We start from the raw sequence: 20,083 nt of genomic DNA, 5'->3' as shown, positions 1-20,083 counted from the left end.
TTAAGCCTTATCAATAAGCATATCATTTAAATATACGTATTGCTTTGATCAGTAATATTAAAGAAATATGAGCTTCGATTGTACAGCAAAATATTGACGTTATGGGGTTTAAGCCGGTTTACGGTGCTTAAGGTTTCGTAGGATAAATTAGTTATGCGATTCTTAACTACTGTTTTAGTAATGTCGTTATCCATTATAAGATAAGACAAAGTAATTAATTATTGTTAAATATATATTCGTTATCAAATTAAGTAATATTTGTATTAATTGAAATATTCTATTTAGTAATTCGTAATATTCATAGGAAATAATTTAAAATTCATACGAATACACCATTGATCTTTTAACGACTGGGCTTAACCCAGAGCAAACGTTTCGGACGTCAGTTGGATCGGGGAACTCCTCGTGACAGGTGGTGTTAGTGTGTAAGAAACTCCTCGGCTTCTGGGAAGAATTAATTCAGAAAGGAAACAGAAAAGTCCAATATATGTTTGTTATTTTAGGCCTAAATATTAGACATCTGTATATTGAGGGCTTGTCTGGTGAATTTCGACTGCAATTTGTGAAGCAGTTGGTAAGTTGCCGGTTAATTAATTCAAAATTAATTATTTGTAATATTGCGTACTTAGAATGTAAGATAAATAATTTAATTTCTTACAATTGCTAAACGTGAGGTCACTGAGGTGCACCGACCACAGTTACCCGAGACTAATTCCTAAGGGGGAATATAAAAGGGTAATTCTAGACCCATCAAGTCTATGACACCTAGGCCTTAGGCGTAGAATCTTTAGATGGCATGACAGAGCTCTGACACGACAAGGCAAAAACTCCTACGGATCACTGTCCAGCAATTCATTCAGGAGAAGAATGAAAACGAGACAAATTTGCCATCGTGACCAAGGGATTTTGAGTCTTAAATACGAATTTCGGGACAAATTCGAAGGCCACAGACCTCAGCCCCTGGTGCTTTTACTGTCACAACCCATGAAGCTCACCTGCTCTCTTCGAGAAAGCCAAGGGCAACAGGAAAACTGTCTTTAGAGTGAGATTCCCGATTGACGGAGGAGTGGTTTGAATAGAGCTCGAGACCGACTCCATACGTAGGACTTTACTCCAGTGGCTTAGATTGTCGGCCACCACATTTCTCCTGCCAGGAATGTAGCCTACCATGAGCTCCACAGAGGTGTCGACAGCACACTGGTGCATCTCGACTGTTAAATGAGTGGAGCTGGCGGCAGAAAGGAGTTTTCTCCAATGAACAATTCTGGGACCATGAATAGAAGACGTCTAGAATCCGTCACCGAGAAGATGTCTAACAAGGTCTTCCTAGTAGACCGAAAAGACAGTAGGATACGCCCATGGGGAGTCCTAAAACAAAAGACTTGGCACAGATATGTTCAAAATCTCCGACTTTAAACTTTGCATGACAAAGTAATATAGCAATGTAAACCTGGGAGAAATCCTTGATCTGCCCAGTAAACGTGGATCTTCAACAGTAGAGACTTCCAATGAGGTGATCCCTTATGATGACATACTATCGGTATGCTGCTCATCAGAGGAGTAGCCCTATAGTAATAGGTTTTGTTCTACATATTTTGCCAGACACTGCAAAGACATTTAATTAAAACTAGACCAAACATCCATTGCTGTAACTAGTTAAGAATGTTACTGCAGACTAGAACAGCAAGAAAAATAGAGAATATCAGCAATAATGCAAGAGGATAATAAAGTTGAAATAGCGAAATAAAAGATGAACAAACATCTATATGAAAGAAATTTATGAAATTCAAGCAGCAGTATATATACTGTCTTTTTTTTTAAATAGTGAGTCATTATGACTGACACCTCAAAAAGATAAGACAGATAGTATGGAGGCTAAGGATGGGCTATTATGTGCAATAGCGAAAGGTCCCAGTTGAAATGAAATTCATGGCAGATGATAAATGAGGTATCTTTATGAAGATGGAACTGTTGCTTATGAATGATTGGTGGTGGACAGTGGTCTGGCTGTTAGTGATATTCAGACATTTCAAGATGACAGGTCAAATATAAAGATCTACAACATTAATACCATCATTTTTTTTTATTTCAAATTTTTCAGATGATACCTATCTTAATGACACCACTTGATGATATATTTCTTAAAGCAGTACCTAAAAAAATAAGCTTGGCACCCAGCATTATCAAATGTTTAGATTCTTTCAAGTTTATTTACTGCGATGTGTTACATATTCTGTGAAGTTTGTGGTAGTTAAATGGTGTTAGATTAGCCAATTTATATGTTGCTTTTGTAGAGCCCACTTGTGTGCACCATTGCTTGTGCTGCTTTGTGATCCACTCCAGCAGGTGACACTAAACCTATTACCATTTTTGTTCTACGTAAGATGGAGCGCGAAACAGTTAAAAAAAAAGTTGGTCCACAGATTGCATACTGTGCAATTTTCTGTAAAAGAGCAATCAGGCCTCTACTAAAATGTAAGATATAAGTAACAAAAACAAATATTTAGTGAATTTCATTTTAAGGGAATGGACTGCAAAAATGTATTTACAAATTATCCACTACGTGCAATGTAAAGTGTGCTCGTAATCAACACGCAAGATGCACATGAGAGACTTCCTGTAGAACAAGATTGCAGGTTACATATAACAGTTTTGCATATCTACAATACGCCATAAGAATAGTCAGATTACCTTAGACCTGGTTCCGGAGGGTTGAAACAGTAGATAGTTCAGTCAGAAGAAGAGAATCTGAAGATGAGGAGTGTGCATGCAGTTCACTGGTTCAAGCTAATGTAGAGTTAAATCCTTTTTTATGGCTATAGAAACTGCTTGTGATTTTTTTTTTTCCGGATCACCTGAAGATTAGCGACCCCTAATACCTCTCCTGAAGAAAATCGACCACAATATTTTCCTCCTGAAGAAAAGCGACCCCAATATTTTCCACCTGAAGATAAACGACCCCTGCTTGTTGGTGTCTCCAATCTCCAGGTGACCCACTTTAGCTCATAATATTATAGAAAAAAGGAGAAAAAATACAGATATATATTCATTAAAAACTACTTTATTAAACATTTGTTAAAAACGCAAATTTAGACAAACAATCAATAGTTGATGAAAAGCGTATTGTCTGGCAATTTCAGTACAAAAATAATCAAACCTACTGTAACCCCTGTGGTTAGCGCGCGCAGCGCAACATTACCTCTTGCTAAAACATACCGAGCTTGCCAAGAATCTTTAAATATGCGGATAAGGCGTGAAGCGCCGTTCCGCCACGGCCTTACTGTAACCCCTGTTAATTCCCCACCTTAAGAAAAGCGACCCCAGCGTGTGTTGGGGTCGCTTTTCTTCAGGTGATCCTTTTTTACTACTGGAGTATTTTTTATTCTTGTGGGTATGCATTTTTATTCTTATCAGAGCATGTATTCACAATCATTCGTGCTCATTTCCATCAGCCCGTGTAAAGTTCACTTTTAGGAGAAGCCAAATTTACATATTCCTATAGACATAGTACTGGACACCTGCTAAGCAGTTTACAGTCAAAGGAAATGTGAATATCACATGGTGAATATTGTGTCCCTTGTGTTTGTGATCAGTTATAAATAAACGCTTTGGCAGTCATTTAGCTTTGTTGCATTACTGCTTGTTTCAGTACTTCTCTATATATCTTCTCATAATTATGTTTATATTTATGCTGTACAAGGTTGCTGATTATTTTTTAGGCATGTTTAATTTGTACTGTCTGTAGATTATTTTTCTCTAGGTTTTGGGCAGATTTGTCTTTTATTCGTGTCTTCTATATATATATATAAATATATATATATAGATATATAGATATATATATATATATATATCATATATATATATCTGTATATATATATACATATATATATATACATATATATATACTATATATATAACATATATATATATATATAGATCTAAATATATATTATATATATACTATATACTATCTATATTATATATATTATTAAACACATATATATTGTCAAGTACCGGCTTTCTTCATTAATTAAACGGATCCGTGTACATATTGTATATACCTAAATAAATAACTAATGGTAACCTTCTTTCGTAATAAGTACGAAATCCTGAAATTAAGTTAAAATGTAGCTCTCCAGTATCCTTGTAAAACCTACCTTCTGATTCCCCCTCCTGTCTCGTTCTCTTTACTCCCCCTCTCTCCCATCCCCCCCTCACGTTTTCCTTCGCTCTGGCTTATTTGCCACCTGTGTGTTTCGTCCCAGCTCCTGCCTCGTAAGCGCTTGTTAAGAACTTCTCTGATCATTGTGAGTACGGTTATTATACCATATGATATTTTGGATTTGGTATTGGGCAGGATATTTAGTTATGTTGGTTATGTTAATTAATTGGTAATATTTTATATGTGAAGTTTTGTTTATTAAATGTAATTGTTTTATTGTTTTTTTCCATATAACCTATTGTTAATTTTGTGGATTTAACTTGAACCTTGACAAATGGGGGCCTGACCAGGATCTCTAAATTTAAAATTAAATTCTGCCCAAATCCATTTCAACGTAACATTTTGTATTCTGATCGTGGGATATGATTATCATGTGTTGAGTATTAATGTTATAGTGCGCAAGTAATTCAGTGATGTTTCAACAATGATACCGTAACCCTTTTAGAGTAAGCTTTATTTTTAGTACTAACGAGGTATCTCTATTGTTCTGTCCGCGAGCCACCATCGACCTTAAGTGTCTTTAAACTTTAATTACGGTTGTAACTAAGCCAATATAGTTTATAATCGGGTCTTGAGCACTGATTAACCACTTTCGTTGTATTTGGAGCATTCAGCGGAAAATCTTAAGGTAACATATTTTGCTTAGCGGCCGTCGACATGGGTAGTTCGTGCAAATGCTCGTTATAACCAATTATCCTTGTCCGAAGCATTCTTTTCCGAGGTGTTAACTTCAGAATTCGCTTCCAAGTTTCCATTGTGCACATTTATTATGATTTCAAGTGTTTAACACAGTATATGGTGTAGACTATATATCCTACTTTCAGAAGTAGCAATTGTTTACAAGGTGTTACTAACAGGTAGACGTCTCTTAACTCGAAATGCCGCTCTTTAGTGTTGATGATTTTCATAGTGACCCAGCGTCACACCTGACTTCCATTGTTGTCGCTAATAAGAATGAACTTTTGTTGTTAGCAGCTAAATTTGGGGTAGCTCTTCCTCCTAATGCAAAGAGGGATGTAGTACGTAATTACATAGTACAGCATTGTATAAGTGAAGACCTAGTGGATAGTTCTGAGGGCAGCAAGTATATCGTAGACGTGGGTGATAAATCGTCGGATGTAGAGTATATGAAGCTGGCTATTCAGTTAGAGCAAACGAAAAGGGAAACCCTAAATGCTGAACTAGAGAAGAAAGAGAGTTGGAAATAGAAAATCAGGCTTTATTAGAAAGACAGCAAAAGGAAAATGAGGTTTTATTAGAAAGACAGCAAAAGGAAAATGAGGTTTTATTAGAAAGACAGCAAAAGGAAAATGAGGTTTTATTAGAAAGACGGCAAAAGGAAAATGAGGTTTTATTAGAAAGACGGCAAAAGGAAAATGAGGTTTTATTAGAAAGACGGCAAAAGGAATTTGAGTTTGTTCAAGCTAAATTAGACTATGAAGCTCAGTTAGCTCAGCAAGTGGAAGAGAGTAAAATCAGGTTAGCTATGGAAAATAAAAAGCAAGAATTAGAACTAGAAGCTAAACAACCAATGAAATTTGATTTGACTAGATGCATCAAGTTAGTTCCTAAGTTCGATGAGACTGAAGTTGACGTGTTTTTTAAGAATTTCGAAGACTTGGCTTCTTGCATGAAATGGCCTCTTGAACAATGGGTGTGGCTCATTTAGCCTAAGTTGGTCGGGAAGGCTGCCACTGTTGTTGGTAGTCTGGTAGGCGAATTGAGCTATATGGTAATCAAAAAAGCTGTTTTAGATGCATATGCTGTGACTAGTGGAGGTTATCGTCAGAAGTTTCGTAATTATGTTAAGGCCCATATTAAGACTTGGACTGAATTTGCTGCAGAAAAATTAAAGTTGTTTAAGAAGTGGCTTGACTCAGAAGATGTAGTTACTTATGAGGAATTAATTAATCTCATTGTAACTGAGGAATTTAAGAGACGTCTCCCTCAAAATATCATGTTGTATATAGCTGATAAGGAAGAGAAGGATCTCAAAAAGGCAGCTGTTTTGGCTGATAACTATTCATTAATACATAAAGGCAGTCTGGGTAATGTAAAACAACATAGAGCAGAACCTCTGGGTGATAAAGATGGGAAGACTGATAAGAGTTTGTTTTGCAATTATTGTAAGAGGGAAGGCCACATGATTAGTAATTGTCCAAATCCTGCATGTAAGAGGGGAAAAGTGACTGAAAACAGAGCTCCAGTTAAGGTGTTCCCAGGATACAAATCCGACGCCGGTAAAGAATCTGCAATGCATTGCGTATCACAGGATAAGAATTTGTTTGAAAAATTCATTTGTAACGGTACAATATCATTGCACAGTAGTGATAAACCCATTAAAGTAAGGATGTTAAGGGATACAGGTTCAAACCAAAGCATTTTAATTAAGTGTTGTTCCAAATCTCGCATTGCTTGATGAAAATGTCATAGTCAGGGATTTAACTGACGCTAAACTATTGCCGCTTACAGAAGTGTTCATGGATTGTCCGTATGTAATTAGTAAAGTAAAAATGGCTGTTAGAGAAGGGAATTTCCCCTTGCCAAACGTACAAGTGTTACTTGGTAACGATCTTGCTGGAGAACTGTTGTTACCCAATCTGATAATGTATGAAACTCCTGGAATAATAGAGGAAAGTGAGAATGAAAGAGATCGTGAGTGCGAAAAAGAGGAAAATGAAAAGGAGTCAAAAGTGGAGGGTTGTGTTAATGTGACGACCCGCAGTATGGTTAATAAAGATCGAGTGAAAGTAAGTGTACCCAACCTCGCAGATAAAGTACAAATGAACAAGAAGAGCCTTGTAAAGTTACAGAGAGAAGATCCAACTTTAAAGGGTGTTTATAAGCAAGCATTGGAGAAAGGAATGGAAAAGGTACCTGGTTATTACTTTTAAGGATGATTTACTTTTCAGGTTATATAGACCTCCTAGGCTGGGTAACGATGAAACATGGAGTGACAGAGAACAGTTAGTAGTCCCTCATGATTTACGTAAAGATTTATTGGAGCTCGCTCATAATGTTTATTCACATTTGGGAATTACTAAAACTTACAACCGCTTAGCTTATGATTTTTTCTGGCCTAAAATGAAGGCGGATGTTGTAAATTTCATTAAACATTGTCGTATTTGTCAAATTGCCGGTAAACCTAATAAGGTTATACCAAAGGCACCTTTGAATCCTATTGTTGTACCTCATGAGCCATTCCATCGAATTATCATGGATTGTGTAGGTCCACTGCCTAAGACAGAGAAAGTTAATCAATATCTTGTGACTATAATGTGCCCTACCTCACGATTTCCTATTGCTCTTCCAGTCAAGAATATTTCCTCTAAAAATGTTCTTAACCACTTACTCAAAGTATTTACAACTTACGGGTTTCCTAAGGAAATCCAGTGTGATAGGGGTACTAATTTTACCGATATTTTTCAGAAAACTATGAATGAGTTGTGTATAAAACAGTGTCTCTCATCTCCTTATCACCCAGAATCTCAGGGAGCATTAGAACGACATCATCAGACTTTAAAGTCGTTGCTTAGGAAATTTTGTATTGAATCTGAATCTGATTGGGATGAAGGCATAGACTATTTACTATTTGTATCACCTTTTGAAATGCTATACGGTCGTAAAGTACGAGGTCCTTTACAAGTAGTTAAAGATAAGTTACTTGACAAGTATAACATAGAGGCTATAACAGTGAGTCAGTACCTACAGAAATTAAAGGGAAATATTAATAAGATTCATAAATTTGCTCTAGACTTTTGTAAAAATCAAGAAGAGATGAAAATTAGGTATGATAAAAACAGTAAAGATAGGAAGTTTAATGTGGGAGATTTAGTCTTGGCCCTCTATCCCATTACTGGTTCTCCTTTTAAAAGTAAGTTTTCTGGCCCTTATGTTATACAGAAACGTTTAAATAAATATCATAAAAACTCCAGATAGACGTAAAAGCACTCGGTTAGTCCATGTCAATACTATGCTTAAAGAATATCATGCCGATTCCTCTGCTGCTCTATTTTGTTCCAGAGAGACTGATATTGTAAAACAAAAGTTCACCACCTTAAAGGATGTAAATTCTTTAGGCCTAGATGAAATCCCATCTTGGGCTGACTTTTCTAATAAAGAAATCTTAGAATCTCTTCCGCAGTATCTACAGCACTTAAATGAGGAGCAACGGTGTGATATTAAGAATCTACTACGACAGTATGAAGATGTATGCAGTGATAATCCCCGAGAATGCAGTGTTATTTCTCACGACATTGAGTTATTGCCAGGAACTCGTCCTATACGACTAAACTACTATCGAACCAATTTTGAAAAACGGAAGGTAATGCAAGAAGAGGTCGAGTATCTACTGAAGCATAAACTTGCTGTGCCTAGCAAGTCTCCTTGGGCTTCTCCTTGCTTATTAGTGCCCAAGTCTAATGGTAAGGTCAGGTTATGTAAAGACTATAGAAAATTAAATTCGGTAACCATAAAAGACAGTTATCCCCTGCCACGTATTGATGATATACTGGACTCCATTGGTAAGTCGAAATATTTTACCCAAGTCGATATGCTGAAGGGTTATCAAGTCCCGTTGTCAGGGAGAGCGAAGGAGATGTCCGCCTTTATTACTTCCTTTGGGTTGTTCCAATATGAAAGACTTCCTTTTGGTCTGTGCAACGCACCTGCCACACTTCAGAGAATGGTAAATGATGTCATAAGAGATCTGGATGGGGTTTACGGTTACCTGGATGACATTCTTGTAGTATCTGACACATGGGAGGAACATCTTGGTAAGCTTAAAGCACTTCTTGATAGATTTAGAAGGTTGGGTTTGACAATAAATCTTGCTAAATCAAACTTTGCTAAAGCTCGTGTAAAGTACTTGGGACATGTTATTGGAAGCGGGGAAATCTTGCCTAAAACCACTAACATAGAAGCTATATTAAATTATCCCGTACCTACAAACAGAAAAGAAGTAATGAGATTCATTGGAATGACCTCCTATTACCGCAGATTTTGCAAGAATTTCAGTAATGTAGCTCATCCGTTGATAAACTTGACTAGTACCAAGACTAAATTCGTATGGGATGAATCTTGTCAAGACTCCTTCAAACAGATCAAAAGCCTACTTTGCTGTAAACCAGTATTAACAACTCCTGATCCTTCAAAAGTTCTCCTGTGCTCCTAGGTAGATGCATGTGACTACGGGGTTGGTGCTGTCCTCCTACAAGAGAAGCCTGAAACAAACTTGCTTCACCCTGTGTCTTACTATTCATGCAGGTTGAAGAAGCACCAAAGGTCGCTATCTACTGTGGAGAAAGAGCTCCTAGCTATAGTACAAGCCTTGCAGAAATATTTAGTCTACGTTTCCACAAATAACCCCATTACTGTGTACACCGACCACAACCCCCTCGTCTTCTTGAACAGAGCTCGAAATGTGAACCAGAAAATTTTAAGATGGTCTCTCTACTTGCAAAACTTCAATATCAGTGTTCAGCACATTCGTGGTCAAGACAATCGTATAGCTGATGCACTGTCAAGAACACCCGTACCAGGGAATATCGAACCTTCATAGGTTACGATCTCTTCAGCGGGGAGATGTCAAGTACCGGCTTTCTTCATTAATTAAACGGATCCGTGTACATATTGTATATACCTAAATAACTAATGATAACCTTCTTTCGTAATAAGTACGAAATCCTGAAATTAAGTTAAAATGTAGCTCTCCAGTATCCTTGTAAAACCTACCTTCTGATTCCCCCTCCTGTCTCGTTCTCTTTACTCCCCCTCTCTCCCACCCCCCCCCCCCCCCCTCACGTTTTCCTTCGCTCTGGCTTATTTGCCACCTGTGTGTCTCGTCCCAGCTCCTGCTCGTAAGCGCTTGTTAACCCTTAAACGCCGACTGGACGTATTTTACGTCGAGATAAATTGTCTGTCCGGGTGCCGACTGGACGTATTTTACGTCGACATACAAAAGTTTTTTTTTAAAATTCGCGGAAAAATACTTATAGGCCTACCAGCCTAAAACTTTTGAATCACGCGCCTTGGGGGATGCTGGGAGTCCACGATCAAGGCCTTGTTTTGTTTTGAAGCGTGACCCAGTGCGCATGCGCGATATCCCTTCTTCTCGCTCCAGCCAGCATCAGTAGCGCACCATCCGAGAGCGATCTTTCGTGAAAAGCGTGTTTTTCTGGACTTGTGCGAGACTTTGAGCATTTGTATTGCTACAAGACATTCCTAGATATGTCTCAACGACGTGTGAACCGTGAAGGCGCTTTTGTTTATAACCCACCCGCGTCGGAAGGGATCGTGTAAGGCGAGTTTTGGACATGGATGCTGGCGAGGGGCCAAGCACCCAGCATGACCCCGCGCCTCAAGGCCGTTCTGTGCGGCCACGTGTGGCTGAAAGTGTTTCGGGAACACATCGTTTGCATTTGGTTACCCTAGAAAGCATGTGGGCGTCCTTAGGGGCATTCGTAGGCATTTGGGAGGCCTCCAACCAAGGGACATAGACGAATATCTTTCGGAGCTTGATCGGGACATGTCGCAAGTCCTCATTTTGATGGCGGATGGTCATCGAGTGATGAGGACATCAGTCCCGATGAAAGTGAGGATGAATATTTGCCCCCAATAAGTCCGTTCGAGGCTCACATCCCGAAGTGAGCTCGAATTCAGTGCATACGAGGGGGAATCTGAGGGGGGAGGGGGAGGGGAGGGTGGGGATACGGGCTCAAGTTTTAATCGCAGAGGACGATACAGAAAGTGAGGGCCTAAGTGAGGGTGATGGGCCAACGGGGGGGGGTAGTGTGCATCCGTGCCCGCACCCGTGCGCGTGCGCGCACGGGCAACGTAGAAGGTCGGCTCGTCGCGCCAGCCAAGGTGAAGGTCGGTCGTCGGAGAGTGACGAGGGGTGGACGGAGGACCCCCCCACCCCTCCTAACATGCACCCCTTCACGGCAACCCCTGGGATGACCGTACCAGTACCCCTGACTGTTTTGGGATTCATCCAGCTTTTCCTGACGCGGAATTGCTGGAATACCTGGTACACGAGACGGTGGACTACGCTCGGTACTGCCGATATGAGCTGAAGACGACCTTGTCGTATTACTGGCGGGGAGGTTGCAACCTCATTGACATGGCACATTTTTTGGGGCTCCACATTTATTTTGGTTTGACACCTGCTATCGACGTCAGGCAATATTGGAAGAGAAGTTATTTTTTATGTATGCCGAATGTGCCTGGCGTTATGTCCCGTGATAATTTCCTGGCGATGGACAGGTACTTCAACGCCTTCAACCGAAGGGCCATACCCCGGAATAACGTGATCGCCTCATTTTAGTGCGTACAGTGTTGGATTATATCCGTGAGCGGTGTAGTAATCTCGTGATTCCTGGAAAGAACCTGTCTTTGGATGAGGGGATGATGCCTTACAAAGGACGTCTTAGTATAAAAGTGTATAACCCCAAGAAGCCAAAGAAATATGGTGTGAAATTCTTTCTCATTACCTTGAGGCCAACACTGGATACGTTGTGGACTTTTCAGTGTATACCGGGGTATTCTCCACGCTGCGTGACACTGTATTCAACCTTGTGGGACGTTTCCGTAACCAGGGATATCACCTGTTTATGGATAATTATTATAACTCGGTATCCCTGGCCCAGGAACTGTATGAAGCAGGTGTTCACGTCAGTGGTACCCTTCGGTTGGTGCGTGGGGCCCCGATGTCCTCAAGAGGTTCGCTAGTCATCCGCAACACCTGGCAAGAGAGAGACAGAGTGGCGGCGGAAGGGCGCTGTCTTCGTCATCTGTTGGAAGGGTGTCCGACTGTCCCCATGATTACGACGAGTCATGAACCCATCCAAGAAGAGATCGTACAGCGGAAGAAGACACGTCGACAGGGCCGAGTTGTGTTTGAGGAGTTTCGTACCGAGCGGCCTACTGTCATTGGGCACTACAACAGGCACATGGGAGGAGTTGATCTCTTTGATCAGCTCATCCAGTACTATCCCTTCGCCAGGAGAACCAGAAGGTGGACACAGAAGCTCCTCAAATACATCCTTCAGCTGGCCCTCCAAAATGCCTACATACTGTACTGTGGGTACCGCGGTGACAATCTTCCGAGGTTGACCCACGTACAGTTCCTAGAGGTAGCCGGAATGCCCTCATCAACTTCGATCCCGATGAGTGGCCTTCCATAACTGACCCCCTGCCCCGAGCTGCAGATCTGCCCCTAGAGGAAAGGGCAGATAGGGAGGGCCAAACTTCGCTCGACCTGCCACCGCCCCTGCTGCCGCCGTCCCTGCTGACGACGCCCCTGCTGACGACGCCCCTGCTGACGACGCCCCTGCTGACGACGCCCCTGCTGCCGCCGCCCCTGCTGCCGCCGCCCCTGCTGACGACGCCCCTGCTGTCGCCGCCCCTGCTGACGACGCCCCTGCTGACGACGCCCTCTTGCTGCCGGCCCCGCCATCACCGCTTCTCGTCGGGTAGTGGACCCTGCGTGTCGGCTGCAGCCAGGGGAACACATACTGGAGGCCTTAGAAGGGCGAAGGCAGAAAGAAACGGTTGCCGGGTGTGCCATATGAATGGCAGAAGGAGAGACACCCGGTTCTTCTGTCGTCTCTGCAAAGTTGCTCTTTGCAGGATAGGGGTGAGTGTGACCGAAAGTATCACACTAAGTATGTATTGGAGCGCGCCCCCTAAACCGACAGCGGAGGGCGCACGGGGCCGCCGCCGGGTCCATCAGCAGTAAGGGCGCGCGTCTCCCTCCTCCACCTGTACCTCGTCATGTCGAGTGGAAAAAAATGCAAGACTCTTCAATGGAGGGAGGGAGAAAACAAGATAGAACGAAGAGTCAGGATTACGAGTGAGTATTCTGCATTTATTTTATATTTAGTATATTTATTACAATTTTTTATATATCTGAATGTGTGCATGATAAAATAATAATAAGACATTTCATTGTATGCGAAAAGAGAAGTGTCACCTGCATTCCTTTTATTTATGTATTGGTAGCAGAATCGAAGAATGTAATATATATTTTACGTATAAAAAAAATTATATATATATATATATATATATATATATATATATCTATATATATATATATATATATATATTATATATATATATATAGATATATATATATATATATATATATATATAGATATATATATATATATATATATATATATATATTATAAATTTTTTTTTTTTGGGGGGTAAGCAAATTACTTACAGTCTAGTAATATTCAATCATTTACCTTCACTTTAAAACAAATTGCAAGTCTCTAGAACAATATCTCGATTTATGGTGAATATTTGAAAAAATATTTTTATTCCGTCCGCGCGCCGATTCTCGGCCGAAAATCTCGGAAACGCGTAGTCACATTCTCCTAATATTTGTACCTTTTCATATTACGCTTATTTTATAGTTTTTTATATATGGAAATGGTGCGCAAAAACATGCACATATAACAAAAAATATTGGAAGGTTGTAGCATTTATCATTTTTGAATATTTGCATATAAAGTACGATAAGTACGAAAAAACTACGATCGGTCAACTTTGACTCACCGAAAGGTCAAAAACGCATTTATAACATAAAAATCTTACAGTCTAGTAATATTCAATCATTTATCTTCATTTTAAAACATATTGCAAGTCTCTAGAACAATATCTCGATTTCTGGTGAATTTTGAAAAAAATATTTTTTTCCCCTCCCGCGCGACGATTTTCGGCCGAAAATCTCGGAAACGCGTAGGTCACATTCTCCTAATATTTGAGCCTTTTCATATTACGCTTTTTTAATGGTTATATATGGAAATGTGCGCAAAAAACATGCACAATATAACAAAAATTATTGGAAGGTTGTAGCATTTATCATTTTGAAATATTTGCATATAAAGTACGATAAGTACGAAAAAACTACGATCGGTCAACTTTGATCAACCGAAAAGGTCAAAAAACGCATTTATAACATAAAAATCTTACAGTCTAGTAATATTCAATCATTTATCTTCATTTAAAACATATTGCAAGTCTCTAGAACAATATCTCGATTTATGGTGAATATTTGAAAAAAATTTTTTTATTTTTATTCCGTCCGCGCGCCGATTCTCGGCCGAAAATCTCGGAAACGCGTAGGTCACATTCTCCTAATATTTGTGCCTTTTCATATTACGCTTTTTTTATAGTTTTATATATGAAAATGTGCGCAAAAACATGCACAATATAACAAAAATTATTGGAGGGTTGTAGCATTTATCATTTTGAAATATTTGCATATAAAGTACGATAAGTACGAAAAAAAACTACGATCGTCACTTTGACTCAACCGAAAAGGTCAAAAAAACGCATTTATAACATAAAAACTCTTACAGTCTAGTATATTCAATCATTTATCTTCATTTTAAAACATATTGCAAGTCTCTAGAACAATATCTCGATTTCTGGTGAATTTTTGAAAAAAATATTTTTTTATTTTTTTCCCCTCCGCGCGACGATTTTCGGCCGAAAATCTCGGAAACGCGTAGGTCACATTCTCCTAATATTTGTACCTTTTCATATTACGCTTATTTATAGTTTTTATATATGGAAATGTGCGCAAAAACATGCACAATATAACAAAAAAATATTGAAGGTTGTAGCATTTATCATTTTTGAAATATTTGCATATAAAGTACGATAAGTACGAAAAAAACTACGATCGGTCAACTTTGACTCAACCGAAAAGGTCAAAAAACGCATTTATAACATAAAAATCTTACAGTCTAGTAATATTCAATCATTTATCTTCATTTTAAAACATATTGCAAGTCTCTAGAACAATATCTCGATTTATGGTGAATATTTGAAAAAAATATTTTTATTATTCCGTCCGCGCGCCGATTCTCGGCCGAAAATCTCGGAAACGCGTAGGTCACATTCTCCTAATATTTTGTGCCTTTTCATATTACGCTTTTTTTTATAGTTTTATATATGAAATGTGTGCGCAAAAACATGCACAATATAACAAAAATTATTGGAAGTTTTGTAGCATTTCTCATTTTTTTTATATTTGCATATAAAAAAAACTTTTAACAAAAATTCGACATTCGGTCAACTTTAACTCGTTCGAAATGGTAAAAAAACTGCATTTGTAAGCTAAAACTCTTACAGTATCGTACTATTCAATCATTTTCCTTCATTTTGAAACAAATTGCAAGTCTCTATAACAATATTTCGATTTATGGTGAATTTATTAAAAAATTATTTTTTTACATCCGCGCGCTACGAATTCATGCATCATTTTGTGATAATATCTCTCTGTGTTGCTTTTATTGTTTTACAATGTGTTATATATCAAAATGATCGCAATTTAGTGCACATTACAACGAAAAAAAAAGCAACTTGTTACCTCTAACCGTTTGGCGCACAGCGCGATTTGAATACAATTATATATGAAATTTCGTTTTTGCGCTATCATATATCGCATTATTTATATATGATAATGATAATATTTTTCATTTCTGATGGTTGCATACTAAACTTCAAGCAATGAGAAAAAAAGGAGCCAAAAATGAACTCTTAATCTTGAAAACTAAGCGCGCTGTGATTTTTTGAAAAAAATATTTTTTCCGCTTACGCGCTCACTCTCAAACCCCTCCGGCATACGGGAGTCATTTTTTTATTTACCGCTCCGGCGTTTAAGGGTTAAGAACTTCTCTGATCATTGTGAGTACGGTTATTATACCATATGATATTTTGGATTTGGTATTGGGCAGGATATTTAGTTTATTATGTTGGTTATGTTAATTAATTGGTAATATTTTGATATGAAGTTTTGTTAATTAAATGTAATTGTTTTTTTCCATATAACCTATTGTTAATTTTGTGGATTTAACTTTAACCTTGACTATATATATATATATATATATATATATATATATATATATATATATATATATATATATATATATATAATGAATTACCTTGGTAGGTTTTCATATATATATATATATAATGAATTACCTTGGTAGGTTTTCATATATATATATATATATATATATATATATATATATATATATATATATATATAATGAATTAACTTGGTAGGTTTTGCAGTTACACCGGCCTAGTTTATTTGTATTTTATTTGATTTTCTTAGCTCTGACGGACCCAATAAAAGTTTTGTTAATACTATCATTACGAGCATTATTTTAACAGTGGGCACAAAAGGCCATGGACATGTTAGCCATTCTTCAAAACGAAAAGGAAACCTCGCCAAAGAATAACTCGAAATCAAAACTAATGAGATCAAGATAACCAGATGGATGCAAGGCAACGGAACATAGTACATACTGTTGATAAAAAGGTAATGAAAGTTTGAAGTACTAATGGTATTAGTATAGTCCATTTCTCATCTGCGTTGCAGTGTCTCTAAATTTAAACTTACTAAGAGCCTCGGCATCTACAAAAGAGAAAGAAAGGCTGATCCACAGACATGTATAGACTGTGAGAGAATGGTTAGCAAATGTTTTAAAGTTTTCCTTGTCTGAATTTGAACAACTTGAGAAAATAGTTGGCAAATGTTTCTGTTTTCCCTATCTGAATTATTTGCAAGTAATTTTAATGGCATTACTAAAATCTTCATGTTTTTCAGGTTACTGGCATATGTGTGCAAAGTTAAGAATTAGCCCTTAGCACCAAGCGATCGTTGGGCAGAGATCTTCACAAAATTATTTCAGTGCTGCTCAAGGAAGGAGATGGCCATTCTGGCTTATGGTCAGCTTCATCCAATAGGCAGATGTCACGTTTGGCCGGATCTTTCACAGACCTTTTCGTGCAAAGTTTTATGGGAAGAATTGCTTGAGCATCAAGCAGTTTATCTAAAGTGTTGAGGTATAGGTTTCTGTTATTGAATTTCAAGGTAAAGGAAATTGTTTTATGAAACACACCACAGATCAGAAAGAGAAATGCATGAAAAAGTAACTTAGTAAGTTATTTTACCCGGCTCTTGAATATAATTCAACAAAGTTGCTAAAAATTTGGATGTGGTTCCATTCTACAGAGGAAAAGAAGCTCATAAGTTTAATGTCGACATTGCTGTACTGTTGAATCGTAAGTTGAAGTTCTCTTCTAGAAGATGTAGATGAACTGGAAAGAAAGAATAAAGGCCTGTAGGCCCCCACCCCAAGGGGGCTGATCTTGCAAGACAACTCTGGTGCTACTTGAGCCTTCCCTTCTGTTACCCTGCTACCAGAGGTCATATTATAGGAGTCCGAGTCGAGAGCAGCTCTCATGACATGGTTTGTCACTTTTCTAAAAATGTAAATATAGTTACTGTATTTGAAAACTCTTTGGTTACTGGAGGCATTTTGTCACTTGGACATCTTTCAGTTGGGTAATATTTACTAGATAGATATCTTGAATCTGCTTCATAAGATTATAGATAGCTGTAGCTTAAGACAGATGTTTGAAATTTGTTTTCTTATTGATAGATTTTTTTTACTTTGATGATTTAGAATCCTCAAAGGTGTTCTAACTGTCACAGAGACAAATCTTGGACAAGGGACTTGAATGAAGGTCACATAGTTGTAACTAGCTCTGGTGCCATTTTTCAAATACTAATGCTTAACTAATATCGAGCAGCGCCTCAGTAGCGTGAACGGTATGGTCTTGGCCTGCCACCTCGGTGGCTGCAGTTAGATTCTTGGGCATTCCATGGAGGTGTGAGAGATGTGTATTTCTGGTGGTAGAAGGGCGCACTCGGTGTGGTTCAGAAGTCACGTAAAGCCGTTGGTCCCGTTGCTGAATAACCACTGGTTCCATGCAACATAAAATCACCATACAAACAAACAAAAATTGAGCAAGGTTGCCTTTCAAATTATTACTGATGAGGAATCAAATGGATTTAGATTTTTTGAAGCTTTTCCATTAATCTAAGGTCATTTTTTGGCAACGCATTGCAGTCTCTTTGAAGAACTTTTGCTGTTGGTCATACTCACATAATGACAGCCTAGTAGAATACCTGAAAAGTATTGTTCTAAAAGAGTTCTTTAAAGTAGTTGAGTAACTTTACCATGCAAGTAGAAGGCTTATGTTTTATCCGATTGTTTTTCATTTAATTAGTTTTGTTGTAGTATAAGATAATTACTATAGTGATTGCAGCCTCATATTTATAACTAAATTAATTAATTACGGTGAAATATTAACGTATTTTAGGGGTAATATATATCCCTTAATTTGATCCGAAGAGGGACACTTTACGTGTGTACTTAGTTGCACTAAAGAATTTGAGAATGCTGTATTGATTTATGATGAGAATGGACTTTAAATTTTTTTTTTTTTATACCATTACATTTGTGGAACCACTGTAAAGCAGAATGAATTTCATTAATTCTGGGGCCTTTTTAGTTTGATTGTATCCTGTTACTTCCTATAGAAAGAAGGTCTGTATCACTTCATTGTGTTATTGACCAAAGACTACTGAACAAAATATGCAAGTGGTTGCATCATTTCACCCAGAACTGGTGAAATGATACCTTTCATTTTCTTAAATTATCTCTACATGTATCATTATTTCCTAATAATCTGTATCAAAGCATAGAACAGATGGCTACAACAATTCTGAAGATGATTCATATAATTCTAGAACTCACGTTACCATTCACTGTTTCTAATCGGAAAGACTGTAGAGTTCCAGAAAGTGGGGTATGGATTATTATCATTTTATAAGTGTCACGAATGCTATCCATACTGTTGTCATTGGGTGTATTTCTGGAGATGGGAAATTAAGTTTTGATGGTAGTAGTGTACAGATAGACTTTTCTGAAGCTGAATTGTTTTTCTTATAAATGTTATTGGGAAAATATTTGGAACTTCTGATTGTAGCTGCACGTTGCAGTATCAGATTTCTTTTCATCATCACTTGTCTTCAATATTCTCTTTCTCTTGCATCATCATTTGTCTTCAATATTTTCTTTCTCTTGCCTCATCATATTGAATTTAAATGTTATGGTTTGGTGTAGTTAATCTCTCAATTTTGAAGTGTTTTAGTGCGACTTCCTTTCCAGAATTTACAAAAGACGTTTTATCCTCTATTTAAGTGATGTTATATGAAAAGCGCCTGCAAATCTTGTTAGGATTACCCCTCTTTGCGTTTTCTAAAAATTTTTGTCTTTTTTTTTCCACTCAAAAGGAGGTCAGTGGTTACTGCCATTTCTGAAGTGTTTATTTGGGTGTAATGATCAGTAGCTGTTCAAACCCACGACGTACAGTATGCTGGGCCACTAGCTTTATAGTGAGGCTGAGGCACTTGACCGACTTTACAACTGTAGATATTGAATGAAAGGTGTGATTCAAGCATCACCTGATACGTCATGTCCATTATCACTGCCTCTGTCATATAGGTTGGCATGTTTTCGATTCTTGTTATCTGTATACTCTACTATAATGGAGCCATTCACTGCACAAAAAAGTTGCTGTTCTTATGTGGGTGATATTTGTCACATCTGTGTTGGTCTAGGATAGGCATGAAAATAGATAGTTGGTTAGTTCCGTTCCTTTATTTGCTAATGATTATAGTAATAAATTGTGGGCAAAATATATTTGGAATGTTTGAGTCAGTATCAGGACAAATGACTTGTTTGCAGGAACTTGAAGTGCAAGCAACAATCATGAAGGATTAAACTTGCATGCTGAGGACAATCAGAGATTGAAGGTGGGTGACAAACAATACAAAATGTACATTTTCCAATATTTTATGTCCTTTGATTTAAGGCATAAGCAGGAAACTACTTGATTGTTTGTTTGCATGGCGTTTTTTACATTGCATGGAACCTGTGAGTAGCTGGTGTGTGCTTCTACTCACGGAGTTTGCCCCTCCCTCTTTAG

At 38.0% G+C, this 20,083-nt stretch overlaps 1 long non-coding RNA gene across 1 annotated transcript; it reads left to right on the top strand.

The window, feature by feature from the left end:
* The first annotated feature begins 394 nt into the window (after window positions 1-394).
* Window positions 395-19,068, top strand: LOC135222263 (uncharacterized). Its single transcript, XR_010316252.1, has 3 exons — window positions 395-574; window positions 16,415-16,562; window positions 16,851-19,068. It is a non-coding gene; the product is annotated as an uncharacterized LOC135222263 (long non-coding RNA).
* The last annotated feature ends 1,015 nt before the right edge of the window (window positions 19,069-20,083 follow it).

Source organism: Macrobrachium nipponense, chromosome 3, assembly GCF_015104395.2.
Source record: "Macrobrachium nipponense isolate FS-2020 chromosome 3, ASM1510439v2, whole genome shotgun sequence".
Taxonomy (NCBI): domain Eukaryota; kingdom Metazoa; phylum Arthropoda; class Malacostraca; order Decapoda; family Palaemonidae; genus Macrobrachium; species Macrobrachium nipponense.
Note: the sequence above shows the minus strand (reverse complement) of the source record. Positions and strands in the feature narration are given on the sequence as shown.